Source organism: Monodelphis domestica, chromosome 1 (assembly GCF_027887165.1).
Source record: "Monodelphis domestica isolate mMonDom1 chromosome 1, mMonDom1.pri, whole genome shotgun sequence".
NCBI classification, from domain to species: Eukaryota; Metazoa; Chordata; class Mammalia; order Didelphimorphia; family Didelphidae; genus Monodelphis; species Monodelphis domestica.
This window is the reverse complement of record NC_077227.1, coordinates 567,360,233-567,373,300: the sequence shown is the minus strand read 5'-3', so window position 1 is coordinate 567,373,300 and position 13,068 is coordinate 567,360,233. Positions and strand designations below refer to the sequence as shown.

The 13,068-nt window shown below is 31.3% G+C and overlaps 1 long non-coding RNA gene across 1 annotated transcript in view; it reads left to right on the top strand.

The window, feature by feature from the left end:
• The first annotated feature begins 203 nt into the window (after positions 1–203).
• LOC130456527 (uncharacterized) overlaps positions 204–13,068 on the top strand; it is a 29,772-nt gene continuing 16,907 nt past the window's right edge. Inside the window, exon 1 of the long non-coding RNA XR_008915529.1 lies at positions 204–285. This is a non-coding gene — a long non-coding RNA (uncharacterized LOC130456527). The remainder of the gene's footprint in view (positions 286–13,068) is intronic.

Here is a 13,068-nt window from a genome sequence, read left to right as displayed (position 1 = left end):
CAGTCTTTTTAATAAAAACAAAAAACAACAAAAAAAAACTTAGTACTCAATCATTGCATCTGGGGTTAAACTTGGTTACATTTCTTGGCTCAGAAGGACTGTTTTCAGAATGTTTTTGTTTTTTATGCCCATCGGTTTCTCTGCCAAGACTCCACCTTCTGAAAATATAAATCTGGTTCTCTGTGTGTACTTGTGGGAATGTTATTTGTGTCCAAAGATAGAGAACTAGGTGTTCTGCTTACTATAGCTCCTCTGATCTGATTGACCGAATTTTCTGGATTTCTGGTAAGGAATAGGTAATCATTATTGGTTATTAATTGGAATTAATGTTACTATTTATTGGAAATAAAAATACTATGCCTCCCAGGATTTCTCTTCTGGCATTTACATTTATTCTGAAATATAGTTATAGCTGCAATAATGTGGCCTGAGAGTCAGGCTCAGGGTCTGGAAGTTCTGGGTTCTAGTGTTGCTTCTGACTGAAATGTTTGGGTGACATTAGTCAAGTCAATTATCTCAGTGCCTCATACACTTCTATAAGATCCTTAGTTATGACGTAGAAATCTTTTATGTTTTTGTGTGATGTCCATAACAATTATGATAGCCAGAAGATTTTCCATTATGACAGATCTCATTTTCAGCATTTTTTAGAATTTTTAATCATTTTTATTTAAGAAATGTAGAAAAATAGTATCGTCTTGGTGAGTTCTAAAATTATCAAAAATTTATCAATTAAAAATCATCAATATACATAATCAATATAAAAATCTTCAGGTAAATGTATATTTTTATTTTTGTAACTTAAAATTATTCCATTCTATATATTACATGCAGCTATTTACTGGGATATTAAAAAGACTGCTTTGACTACTAATTTTATGCCCGATGCATGAGGAATAAAGTAGCTAAATTCAGAGATTCTCTTCATGAGTCTACTCATAATGGAAAGTCTTCTGGCCATAGAACTTGTTATAGACTTCACACAAAATCAGGAAATATTTCTATGCTTATATTTATAGGAAAATTATTATCAATGAAATTAATGACTTTGTCATAAAAATATCAATATTTGTCTCTAAGAGGTATCTGAATAATGACTTGGATGAACTAGTTGCATCAAAATAGTTATTGAGTGGATTTGAATTGAATGCCTCCATTACCTGATATATACTTTTAATAAGTCATTTTATGAGATTGTAAGGTATGATTAGCTAAAACATTGATACAAAACAAATATGGTCACCGTTTTTCTCCATTTATAACAGTGAATCATAATAATAGATATAGTAAATAATATTGTCTGGATTTGGACTTTTTACTTAGTCTTCCTTTATTCTTGCTATCTAAACTGTCTTTTAGTTGCTTATTTTAGCTTCAGTTGCTCTTCTTTATGTGGTTATGTCTGTATCACCAATTATTTTTAACTCTTTTGCTGTTTATGAACTAACTCCAAATAACTCCCCTGACTTCTCTCATATCCATGTACTCCAGGTATCCTCCTCTGGTGTTATGCCTCATCTGGCATCCTATAATTCCCGAAGCTTGTTTTATTGTCATTACCAGACACAAAGATGTCTGCATAGCCCAGGTAGACAAATACCTAAGGTACAATATGGATGAAGGATTCTTGTAATATAATTTTATCACTGACTATATGTATACATATAAATATACAAATAGATACATATTTATTTATTATATATTATGATAGGGAACTTTGTTCATAGTAGTATATAAATATTATGCAGTAAATCAGGGAAAGGTAGATGGATGTGAATTAGATGATGGGTTTTAATACTGGCTCTTCTAATAACTATGTGACTTTCAGGCAAACCACTTATTGGTTCTGATTCTCAGTTTCTTTATGAGTGAAATGAAGGTCTCTTTTGTCTCTAAGTATATTGCATATATACACATTATATCCTGAACTTGAATTTAGTATTTCTTCTTTTATTCATTTAACTAAAGTGTTTAACACCCTAACATATGGTGAATTTTGCGCAGGTACCAAGTACCAATGAGAAAATGGTATTTTTTTAAATTCCCATTCTATTCTCTCTAGATAAGCAGATCTAACTTTCTATTAATCTCTTTGACTTCATTATACTTTTAATTTCCATCTGTATACATTCAAGGAGATTAATATAATCTTAGAAAATTCATCATATATTATAACAATAAAAAGTTTTGTTAAATGTATTTAAGCAGAAATACTTAATTCATCAAATTCAAATCACGACACAATAAATCATGTTTAATAAGGGACAGTAATAACACAGATAAAGTATCAATTGAAGAGTAAGTAATCTAATCTTCAAGAATGAGTCAGTTAAAGAACAAGCCATTTAACTATATAGAAAATAATAATAATGAAAAAACATACCAAAAATATGGATTGCTAAAAATAAAAAATTAGGTGAAAATTTTTAATCTCTAAATACTTACAATCAACATACACAAAGATGAGGTCAATGAATTTAGTGTGCAATGAACAAACAAGGAAAAAATGAAACGAAAATCTCCAATAAAATACCAAATAAGTAATCATGAAATCTACATGTGAGATTAATACAATTTATATCAAAATATTGAATTAATTAATAAATAGAAAAAGGATTTAGTTTAATGAAAAATCCAGAAAATAGATCAATTATTGATTAATATAGTTTAAAAAACAGAAGAAAAAGACATCAGTAACATCAAGAATTAAAAGGGTGAATATACCACTAATCAATATAAAATCAAAGCAGTTATTCAGAACTATTCTGCCAAAGCACATGTCAACAATTTTAATGAAAGCATGATGGAAGAATGACTACAAAAATAGAAACTGCTTAAACTAAGAGGGGAGAAGATATAAAATTAATATCAACCTATCTTAGAAAAATAAATTGCACAGGCCATAAATAAACTTTTTAAACAAAAATCCACCAGGTCATGATCAACTAATTTCAATCTCATATAAATTATTGGAAAATAGGTAAAGAAAGAGTCCAAGAAAACTCCAGTACCGATAACCTAAACCCAAAATAGGAAAAACAGGAAAAAAATTATAGTGATTTAATTAATGAACATAGATGCAAAGTTTTCAAATTCCCTGGTCACCTTCATATTAAAATGTACCAAAAGAGCAAAAAATTAGGAGAGCTTGATAGCTAAATCAGGTAGGAAAAAGCAGAGGGAAAAATACAATATTTGTCAACATCAATACAAGATTTAAAAAAAAAAACTTGCAAAGTGACTATTTATACATGTATTCTCATATATAGCAGTTATTCTCCAACTCCACATTTATATACTATTCATATTTGTAATGGAGTAATCTTTTAACACCAATATCCCTATTGTATAACCATACAAATAAGTGATAGGTCATTTGTTTCTCTTCTGTATTTCTACAGTTCTTCTATACAGGTTGATAGTATTCTTTTGATGAATTTCTCTGGATTTTCCTGGATCATTGCATTGCTGCTAGCAGAAAAGTCTATTACATTCGATTGTGCCAGTATCAGTTTTTGTGTACAATGTTCTCCTGGTTCTGCTTCTTTCACTCTGCATCAATTCTTGGAGGTCTTTCTAGTTTACATGGAATTCCTCAATTCATAATTCCGTTCAGCACAATAGTATTCCCTTACCATCAGATACCACAATTTTTTCAGCCTTTCCCCAATTGAAGGGCAAACCCTCATTTTCAAAAATTTTGTCACCACAAAGAGTGGAGCTCTAAATATTTTTGTACAGGTATTTTTCCTCATTATCTTTTTGGGGAACAAACCCAGAAATGTTATGGCTGGACTAAGGGCAGGCTGTTTTTCAAAGCCCTTTGCACATAATTCCAAATTGCCCTCCAGAATGACTGGATTAAATCATAACTCACCAGCAATACATTAGTGTCCCAATTGTGCCACATCCCCTCCAACAATTTTTACGGTCCTTGGCTGTCATACTGGCCAGTCTGGTTGGTGTGAGGTGGTATCTCATAGTTGTTTTTATTTGCATTTCTCTAATCAGGAGGGATTTAGAACAATTTTTCAAGTCCTTATTGCTAGTTTTGATTTTTCCATCTGAGAACTGCTTATTCATATCCCTTGAACATTTGTCAATTGGGAAAAGGCTTGTTTTTTGGTAAATTTTGACTTAATCCCTTACATATTGGGAAATTAAACCTTAATCGAATTTTTGTTATAAGGATTTTCCCCCAAATTTGTTGCTTTTCTTCTAATTTTGGTTACATTAGTTTTGCTTATACAGATGCTTTTTAATTTGATGTAATCAAAATCATTCATTTTACATTCTGGAATTTTCTCTATCTCTTGCTTGGTCTAAGATCCTACACATCTGACAGGCATACTATTCTGGTCACCTAATTTACTTATGATTGCATTCCTTATATTTAAGTCATTTACCCATTTTGAATTTATCATGGGATAGAGTGTGAGGTGTTGATTTAAACCTGATTCATTCCATACTGTTTTCCAAATTTCCCAACAGTTTTTTTCAAATAGTGAGTTCTTGTCCTATAATCCAGAATGGGTAGACTCATTGAACACTAGCTCCCTGAGGTCATTTAACCCTACTCTATTCTATTGATCCACTATTCTGTCTCTTAGCCAGTACCATATTATTTTGATGAACACTGCTTTATAGTACAATTTAAGATCTGTTAGGTCTCAAGTCTTCACATTTTTTTTCATGTTTTCCTTTGGTATTATTCATCATTTGTTCTTCCAGATGAACTTTGTTATAAGTTTTTCTAATTCTATTGAAAGAAATATTTGGTAGTTTAATAATTATGGCACAAAATAATTAAATTAATTTTTGTAGAGTCATCATTTTTATTATATTAGTTCTTTCTATTCATGATCAATTAATGTTTTTCCAAATAGTTAGATAGAGTTTTAATTTTGTGACAAGTGTTTTTTAGTTGTGCTCATATAATTCCTATTTGTCATGGTAGATAGATTCCTAAATATTCAATTTCTTTTTGTCCTCTAATTGCCACCAATAGGCTTTCTAGTTCAATATTAAATAATAGAGGTGATAATAGGCATCCTTGCTTTGTGCCTGATCTCATTGGGAAGGCTTCTAAATTGTTCTCATTGCAGATGGTACTTGCTGGTGGTTTTAGATATATACTACTTATTTCTTTGAGAAACATCCCTTTCATTCCTATACTTGTTAGTATTTTTAATATGACTATGTGTTATATTTTGTCTAAGGTTTTTTCTGCATTCATTGTGATAATTGTGTGATTAGTGATGATTTGATTTTTGATATAGTCAATTACATGGATGGATTTCCTATTATTAAACCATCCTTGCATTCCTGGTATAAATACAACCTGGTTACAGTGATAATCTTTGTGACAATTTACTGTAGACTTTTTGCTACCATTTTATTTAAGATTTTTGCATTTATGTTCATTAAGGAGTTAGGTCTGTATTTTACTTTCTCTATTTTTGGTCTGCCTGGATTTGGAAACAGTACCATATTTGTGTCCTAAAAAGAATTTGTTAAAATTCCTTATTTGATTATTTTGTCAAATACTTTGTATAGTATTGTTATTAGTTGTTCTTTAAATGTTTAATAGAATTCACTTGTAAATCCATCTGTTCCTGGGAATTTTTCCCTAGGAAGTTCCTTGATGACTTGTTTAATTTCTTTCTCTAAGATGGTATTATTTAAGCATTCTATTTCCTCTTTTGTTAATCTAGGCAAATGATATTTTTGTAAATATTCACCGATTTCCCCTAGATTGTTATATTTATTGCCATAGAATTATTCAAAATAGTTCTTAATCAATACTTAATTTCCTCTTTTTTAGAGATAAGATTGCCCTTTTTCATCTTTGATACTGTTAATGTATTTCTCTTCTTTCTTTTTTATTAGATTAACCTGTATTTTATCTATTTCATTTGTTTTTTCTAAGTAGGAACCACGCTATAGTCTTATTTAATATTTTCATAATTCTATTACTTTTATTTTCTCCTTTAATTTTTAGGATTTCCAATTTACTTTTATCTGGGGATTTTTCATTTGTTCTTTTTCTAATTTTTTTAAGTTGTAAGTCAAATTAATTGATCTCTACCCTCTCCATTTTGTTCATATAGAGACTCAGAGATATAAATTTTCCTCTGAGTACTGCTTTGCCTGTATCCCATAGATTTTTATATGTGGTCTTCTCAGTTTCATTCCCTTTAATGAAGTCTCTAATTGTTTTGACCCAACTAGTTTTATAAAATTAGATTATTTACTTTCTCATTAATTTTAAATTTGCCATCCCATGCACCTTTATTTATTATAATTTTTTATTACATTATGACCTGGAAAAGTTGCATTTATTATTTCTGCTTTTCTGCATTTGTTTGCATTATTGTTATACCCTAGTATATGGTTGATTTTGTGCTTATATAATGTATTGCTGAGAAGAAGATATATTCTTCTTTATCTTTGTTCAATTTCCCCCAGATATCTATTAATTCTAATTTTCCTAACATTTCATTCACTTCCATTTGTTCTTTCTTATTTATTTTTTTGTTAAATTTATCTAGTTCTGAAGGGAATGGAGATTCCCCACTGATATGATCTTACTATCTATTTCCTTCACAATGTCCTTTAATTTCTCCTTTAGAAATCTAGATGTTATTCATTTCGGGGCATAAATGCTTAGTTATGATAATACTTCCTTGTTTATAGTAAATTTTAGAAAAAATGTAATTTCCTTCCTCACCTCTTTTAATAAGATCAATTTCTACTTTGGCTTTGTCTGCTATCATGATTGCTTCTACTGCTTTTTTTTTTTTTACTTTGGATAATGTATAATATATTCTGCTCTAGGCTTTTACTCTGAATCTGTGTGTGTCACCCTGTGTCATATATGTTTCTTGTCAACAACATATAGTAGGAATATGTTTTTTAATCCAAACTACTATCTGTTCCATATTAACGGATGAGTTCATCCCATTCCCATTCAGCATCATTATTACTATCATTGTATTGCCCTTCATCCTATTTTCCCTTTTTCATTCTCCTCTATTCCCTTTCTCAATGTTCCTCCTCATCTGTATTTTACTTTTTGTCACACCCTGCCCCAGTTATCCCTCCCTCTAATTACCTTATTTTTCCATTTTCCATATTTCCCTTCAATTTCTCTGTAGGGCAAGAGAGAATTCTATACCCCACTCATTAGAGAAGGACTTGTTTTTTGCTCTCTGAATCAGTTAAGATGAGAGTAAAGTTTAAACATTGCTCAACAGCACACTTATCCTCTCCTCTTGTCTCTATAATGATTTTTCATGCTTCTTTATGATATAGAATTAACCCAATTCTATTTCTCTCTTTTTTTTCTCTCAGTGCAACCTCTCTTTCAGTCCTAGATTTATTTTTCCCAAGTCATTCATATGCGCAAACATCACATCATATATATTTATCATTTCATATTATCACATTTATATATACATCACATCAACCTATATCATCATATACATCATCTCATCATAATAAGCTTACTTCTCCAACCTCTTTCTGAATAATTTTTTTCCTTCTTCCCTACTATTAAGAGTAAGTTTTGAGAATTACAGAAATTCTCTTTCCATGTAGACATAAACATTTTGACTTTCATGAGTTCCTTCAATTTGCTCTTTCTTGTTTACTATTTTAGGCTTGTCTTATGTCTCATATTTTAACTGCAATTTTTTAAATTCTGGCTTATTCCTCAGGAATGCTTAGATATCTTCTATCTTATTGAATGCCTGTTTTTTTTTCTTGAAAGAATATACTCAGTTTTCCTGGATAGGTTTTCAGTTTTGTAAATCCAAATCTTTTGCCTTCGAGAATATTATATCCCATGCCTTTTGATCCTTTAATGTAGAAACTGCCAGGTCCTGTGTGATACTGACTGTAGCTCCATGATATTTGAATTGTTTCTTTCTGGCTGCTTGATGTAATTTTCCTTGTTTTTTTGACTCTTGAATTTACCTATTTATATTCCTGGAAGTTGTCATTTGACAATTTCTTTCTAGAGGTTATTTGTGAATTCTTTCAATTTCAATTTTTTTTTTGTTTGAGGATCTCTGTGAAATTATATATGATAATTTCTTTTAATATGATATGTAAAGTTTTTTTTCTTGGTCATGCCTTTCAGGTATTCTAATAATTTTCAAATTGTCTCTCCTAGTTATATTTTCTAGGTCAGTTCTTTTTTCAATATTTTATGTTTTATTCTGTTTTTACATTCCTTTGATTCTACTTTATCACTTCTTTATATCTATTGAAATCCTTAGTTTCAAGTGAGTCAGTTTTGATTCTTAAGATCTGGTTTTCCTCTCTGTTTTTTGTCTCTGTTTTCAATTGGCTCATTTCTTTCATTTCTCCTTACATCACTTTCCTTTCTTCTTGCATCAGTTTCATTTCTCTTCCCCACTTTCTCTCTGATTCTATTAACTGGTTTTTGGAGTCTTCTTTGAGCTCTTCGAGAATTTATGTACAACCCATATTTTTCTTTTGGACTTTGCATGTATTTCCTTTGCTTTCACTCTCCCTTTCTGTGTCTGTGCCTTGCTCTTTTTCTCTATAAAAATTCTCTACTGTGAGCTTTCTTTATTGTTTTTAGCTTCTTTATACTATCTAATTGTAGTTACGCTCTTTTTTTGGGGGGGAGAAGTTGGGGTGCTCTTTTAAACTTCAGTCCTTGTTTGATGTTATTCTTAGCTTATTTTCTTGGTCTGGGGGTTGAGAGCTCTGGGAGCCATCTACCGCTGCTAATTCATTTGACTCTTGTGATGCTGATGTCTTAATATCTTGCCTCAGGCTTGGTCATAAGCTTTTGATTTCACTGTGATCATATTCTAGCCCTAGACTTAAACTCAACTTTTTGGTCCTGCTGTATATTTGATCCAATCATGCACATCCTTGATGGCCTTGTCTTGGAGCTCCACCCTAGTCTTTAGGCAGAAAGATCCATACGTAGGTGATTAAGATACAGAAAAAACCTTGAGAAGATTTAAAATGTATCAATGTCTAAAAGTATAAGGTTTCAAAAATCATTTTAAATAGGAAATAGCTACATGTCTAGCAACAAAAGTTATTGGCTCTTAGAGAAAAATCCTTGAACTTTTCCTATAATTATAGGGAGAAAATGAAGATGTCCTCTTTCTTCTCCTGTATGTGACATAGCACCAAGAGAGGTAGCTAAACAAAGAGTGGAAAAATCATTAAAATTTATAAACATTGGCAGATGATAAAATTATCCTCATGTGAAGATGACAAAATACATAAAAACCTAAGAAACAGGTTTTAACAATTGTCATGTAGCATCTGGTATTCAGATGCTCTCTTTCCTTCATTTCTCCACCCTTCATGAGACAGTAAATAATCTGATATATTTTAAACCATTACTGTCATGCAATACATATTTCTATATTGCTCATGTCCTAAAGAAACACATATCACACATTCAATAAAAGGCCACAAATGAAACAAAGTAAAAAATGCCATGCTTTTGATGGGCAATCAGACTCCAACAGTTTCTTCTCTGTCAATAACATTTTTCATCATGTGGAAATTTGGAAATTTGCTTTGCTGATAATGGTTTACTCATTCACAGCTGATCACTGTAAAATATATCTTACTTCTTATATTGTTTTGCTTCTGCTCAGTTCACTCTGAATCAATTTATCCTTTTCTCTGATCTCTTTGAGATATAGACCTGAAGCGGTATTACTGGGTCAGAGGGTTTGCATAGTTTTATGACCCTTTGAGCCTCTTTCCATATTGCTCTCGAGAATGTTTGTATCAGTTCACAGTTCCACCAACAGTGTATTAGTATTCTAGTTTTTCCACATCCCCTCCAACATTTATCATTTTCCCTTTTGCTTATGTTAACTGAGCTGATAGTTATGAAGTAGTATCTCAAAGTTGTTTTAATTTGCATTTCTGTAATTAATATTGATGAAGAGCAGTTTCTTCATAGAAGCATAGATAGTTTTAATTTCTTATTCTGAGAACTACCTGTTCATTCGCTGTGACTCTTTTTCAGTTGACAATGATATAAATTCTTATGAATTCAACTCTTTTCTCTATATATTTGAGAAATAAGGACTTTGTCAGCAACACTTGGTATAAATCTCCCCCCACAAATTCTTGTTTCCCCTCTAACCTTGGTTGCATTGTATTTGTTCAAACCATTTTTAATTTAATGTAATAAAATCTTCTACATTACTTCTTCACTTATCCATGTCTCTAATAGGTAATGGTTTCTATGTTCTCAGAAGTTATTTATGGTGTCATGCTTTATTACTAGATCAAGTATGCACTTTGACATTTTTCTGGCATATATTATGAGATACTGGTAAGTGCCTAGTTTCTGTCATACTGCTACCCAGTATTTTTCCCACTTTCACTCTAATGTAATATGATGTTGTGAACAGGATGAGGATATATTAGATATGGACTTATATATAAGAAAATGTGAAAGTAGAGGTGGTGGTTAAAGGAGGCAGCAACATATTTTAGGAATATTTGAAGAGGGAGAAAAATTTTTGGCTGACTCCTTTCAGCTGAGCTTAATGGTTTCTTACCAGATTAGAACCTATGGAAGCACTTTAAGGCACTGCACCTGTAAAGTGAAGTTTTTAGAGTGAAGTTTAGTCTAGATTATCTTTAGGACCCATTCATAGCATTAGTGGTTTAGGGAGTGTGAGTTATTGTTGTAATAATGTTTGGCCCCTGTAGGTTATCATTATTAACCTGAGTCTTTCAAAAGGTGGCTTGAAGGGAGACCAATACCAATGATACTGGGAGGTATTGCAGGTTGTTTTTCCAGAATGCCAAAACAAAGCAAATATCTTAAAGGAAGTTAGGAATTTTTTGGTATCCCAATGCATATAAAAGTTAGTTTTATACTATGTTGTAGTCCAAGTCAACAGAATTGTGTGTAAAATGTATATATCTTAATTAAAATAATTTCTTGCTAAAATGCTATCTTTCAACTCTTCAGGAACTTGCATTATTTTTAATGGAGGAGTGTCTCGGCTCCATATTTATGGCTCTCCCTAACTATGACAATTCATTAAAAAAACAAGAATGAAGGTTGCTGCATTTATTGAATCTTCTTTACACCTGAACATTTAGATATGCTTCTAGGGTTCTTAATTGGCTTAATTTCAACATTACCAGGTTTTTTTCAATAGAGAGATCATAGGAGAAATAGAGACAGGATGGAATGGCCAGTAGGTGAAGAAGACAGAGCATAAATAACATTCATCAATTAAAACCTCTATTTAATAGTAGTATGCTTCAAGCAACTGATAACAATTACAATTGTGACATCAATGAAACTTGATATAACGAGGAAAAAAGATTAAAACATTGTCTGACTTCACAAAATGTAACAGATGTGATGTAAGCACTTTCTGTTATACCAAATGGTACTGATATACTTGCAGGACACAGGGTTACCACAAACCTTCCAGTTGCAAAAAAACCCACAATATCTTCCAATCACAATAGAATTAGGTACTCCTATACAGACATTTCTAGCATCTACTCCTCCTCTCATTATGCAAGCAAGTCTTAATTATCTACCAGGAGATGAAGTAGTAGTTTGTGGACTGTGGTTGATTACTATGATCTAGAATACAATTGTGCCATTAGAAATGAAGAGTAGGAAGATTTCAGGAAAAAAAGATGCAATAGGCAGAACCAAAAGAGTATTATAATAGCAACAGCAATGATATATGATGAACAACTGAGCATGACCTATTTTTTCTTAGCAATACACTGATCCAGAACAATCCTAGAGACTAATGATGAAAAATGCCAGCTTCCTTTAGAAAGAGTTGATGGAGTCTGCATGCAGACCAAAACATTCTATATTTCACTTTTTTTCTTGTTCTTCCTTTTCTGTTTAAAATTTCCTACAAAATGACTAATATGGAAAAATATTTTAAATAATGTCACATCTAGAATCTCTATCAAATTACTTACCATCTTGGGGAATGAGGAAAAGTAGTAAAGAGTGAGGGAGGTGAGGAAGGGACATTTAAATGAACTTGTTATTCATAATTTTTAAACATTAAAAATTGTTTTTCATGGAAAGCTGGAAAACAAAATATTAAAAAGGCTAATATAAGCTGCAAGATGTCTAAGATATTGTTAGAGGTATCCTCTCACTAGAACATCTCTACATTGAGAAAACCATACCTTGATCAAAAAGGAAAAAAACAAACCTATTAATTCCTCCCTACATACTAAAAAAAGAACAAACCCCTCACCTTATTCTCCATCAAAATTGTTCATAAAAAAAGAGGCAATCAGGAAGAAAAGCTTTAGACACGTAGCTTTCAAAAGGAATAAGCACAACAAGGAACTTAAAATTTTCATAAAAATCTTCAAATTTTCATTTTCACCATATGATAATCAAACCTCATATATTTGAAAAAATATGTTTATTAGTGCTTTTCATCTCTTTTCTGGAGTTTTTGCCTCTTATTTCTCAATATTCTTGCATCACTCTCATTTCTTTTTATCCTCTCTCTCATTTGATTTCATAATTCTTCTTAAAATTATTCCATTCATTCTTCATGGGCTTCTACACAGTTCCCCTGTCACAAGTAGATAAATCAATCCATAAAATAAATAAGAAAGAAGTTAGAGAAATGAAAAGTTAGATAAAATAGAGCTAATAGGTATCTGAAGACAACATAGTAATACATAGGAATATACCTTCTTTTCATCAGTACATGGCATATACAGAGATTGACAATACACTAGGGACATAAAAGCATTATAAGCAAATATATTAAAGCAGAAATATTAAACAATTTTACAGAGCATAATGCAATAAAAATTATAATCAATAAGGGCTTATAAAAAGGAAGATATAAAATTAACTGGAATCTAAATAATCTAATTTGTCAATATTCTTGAGTTAGGGGGCAGCTGGGTGGCTTAGTGGCTTGAGAGCTAGGCCTGGAGAAAGGGGGTCCTGTGTTCAAATCTGGCCTCAGACACTTCCTAGCTGTGTGACCCTGGGCAAGTCACTTGACCCCCATTACCTAACCCTTTCCA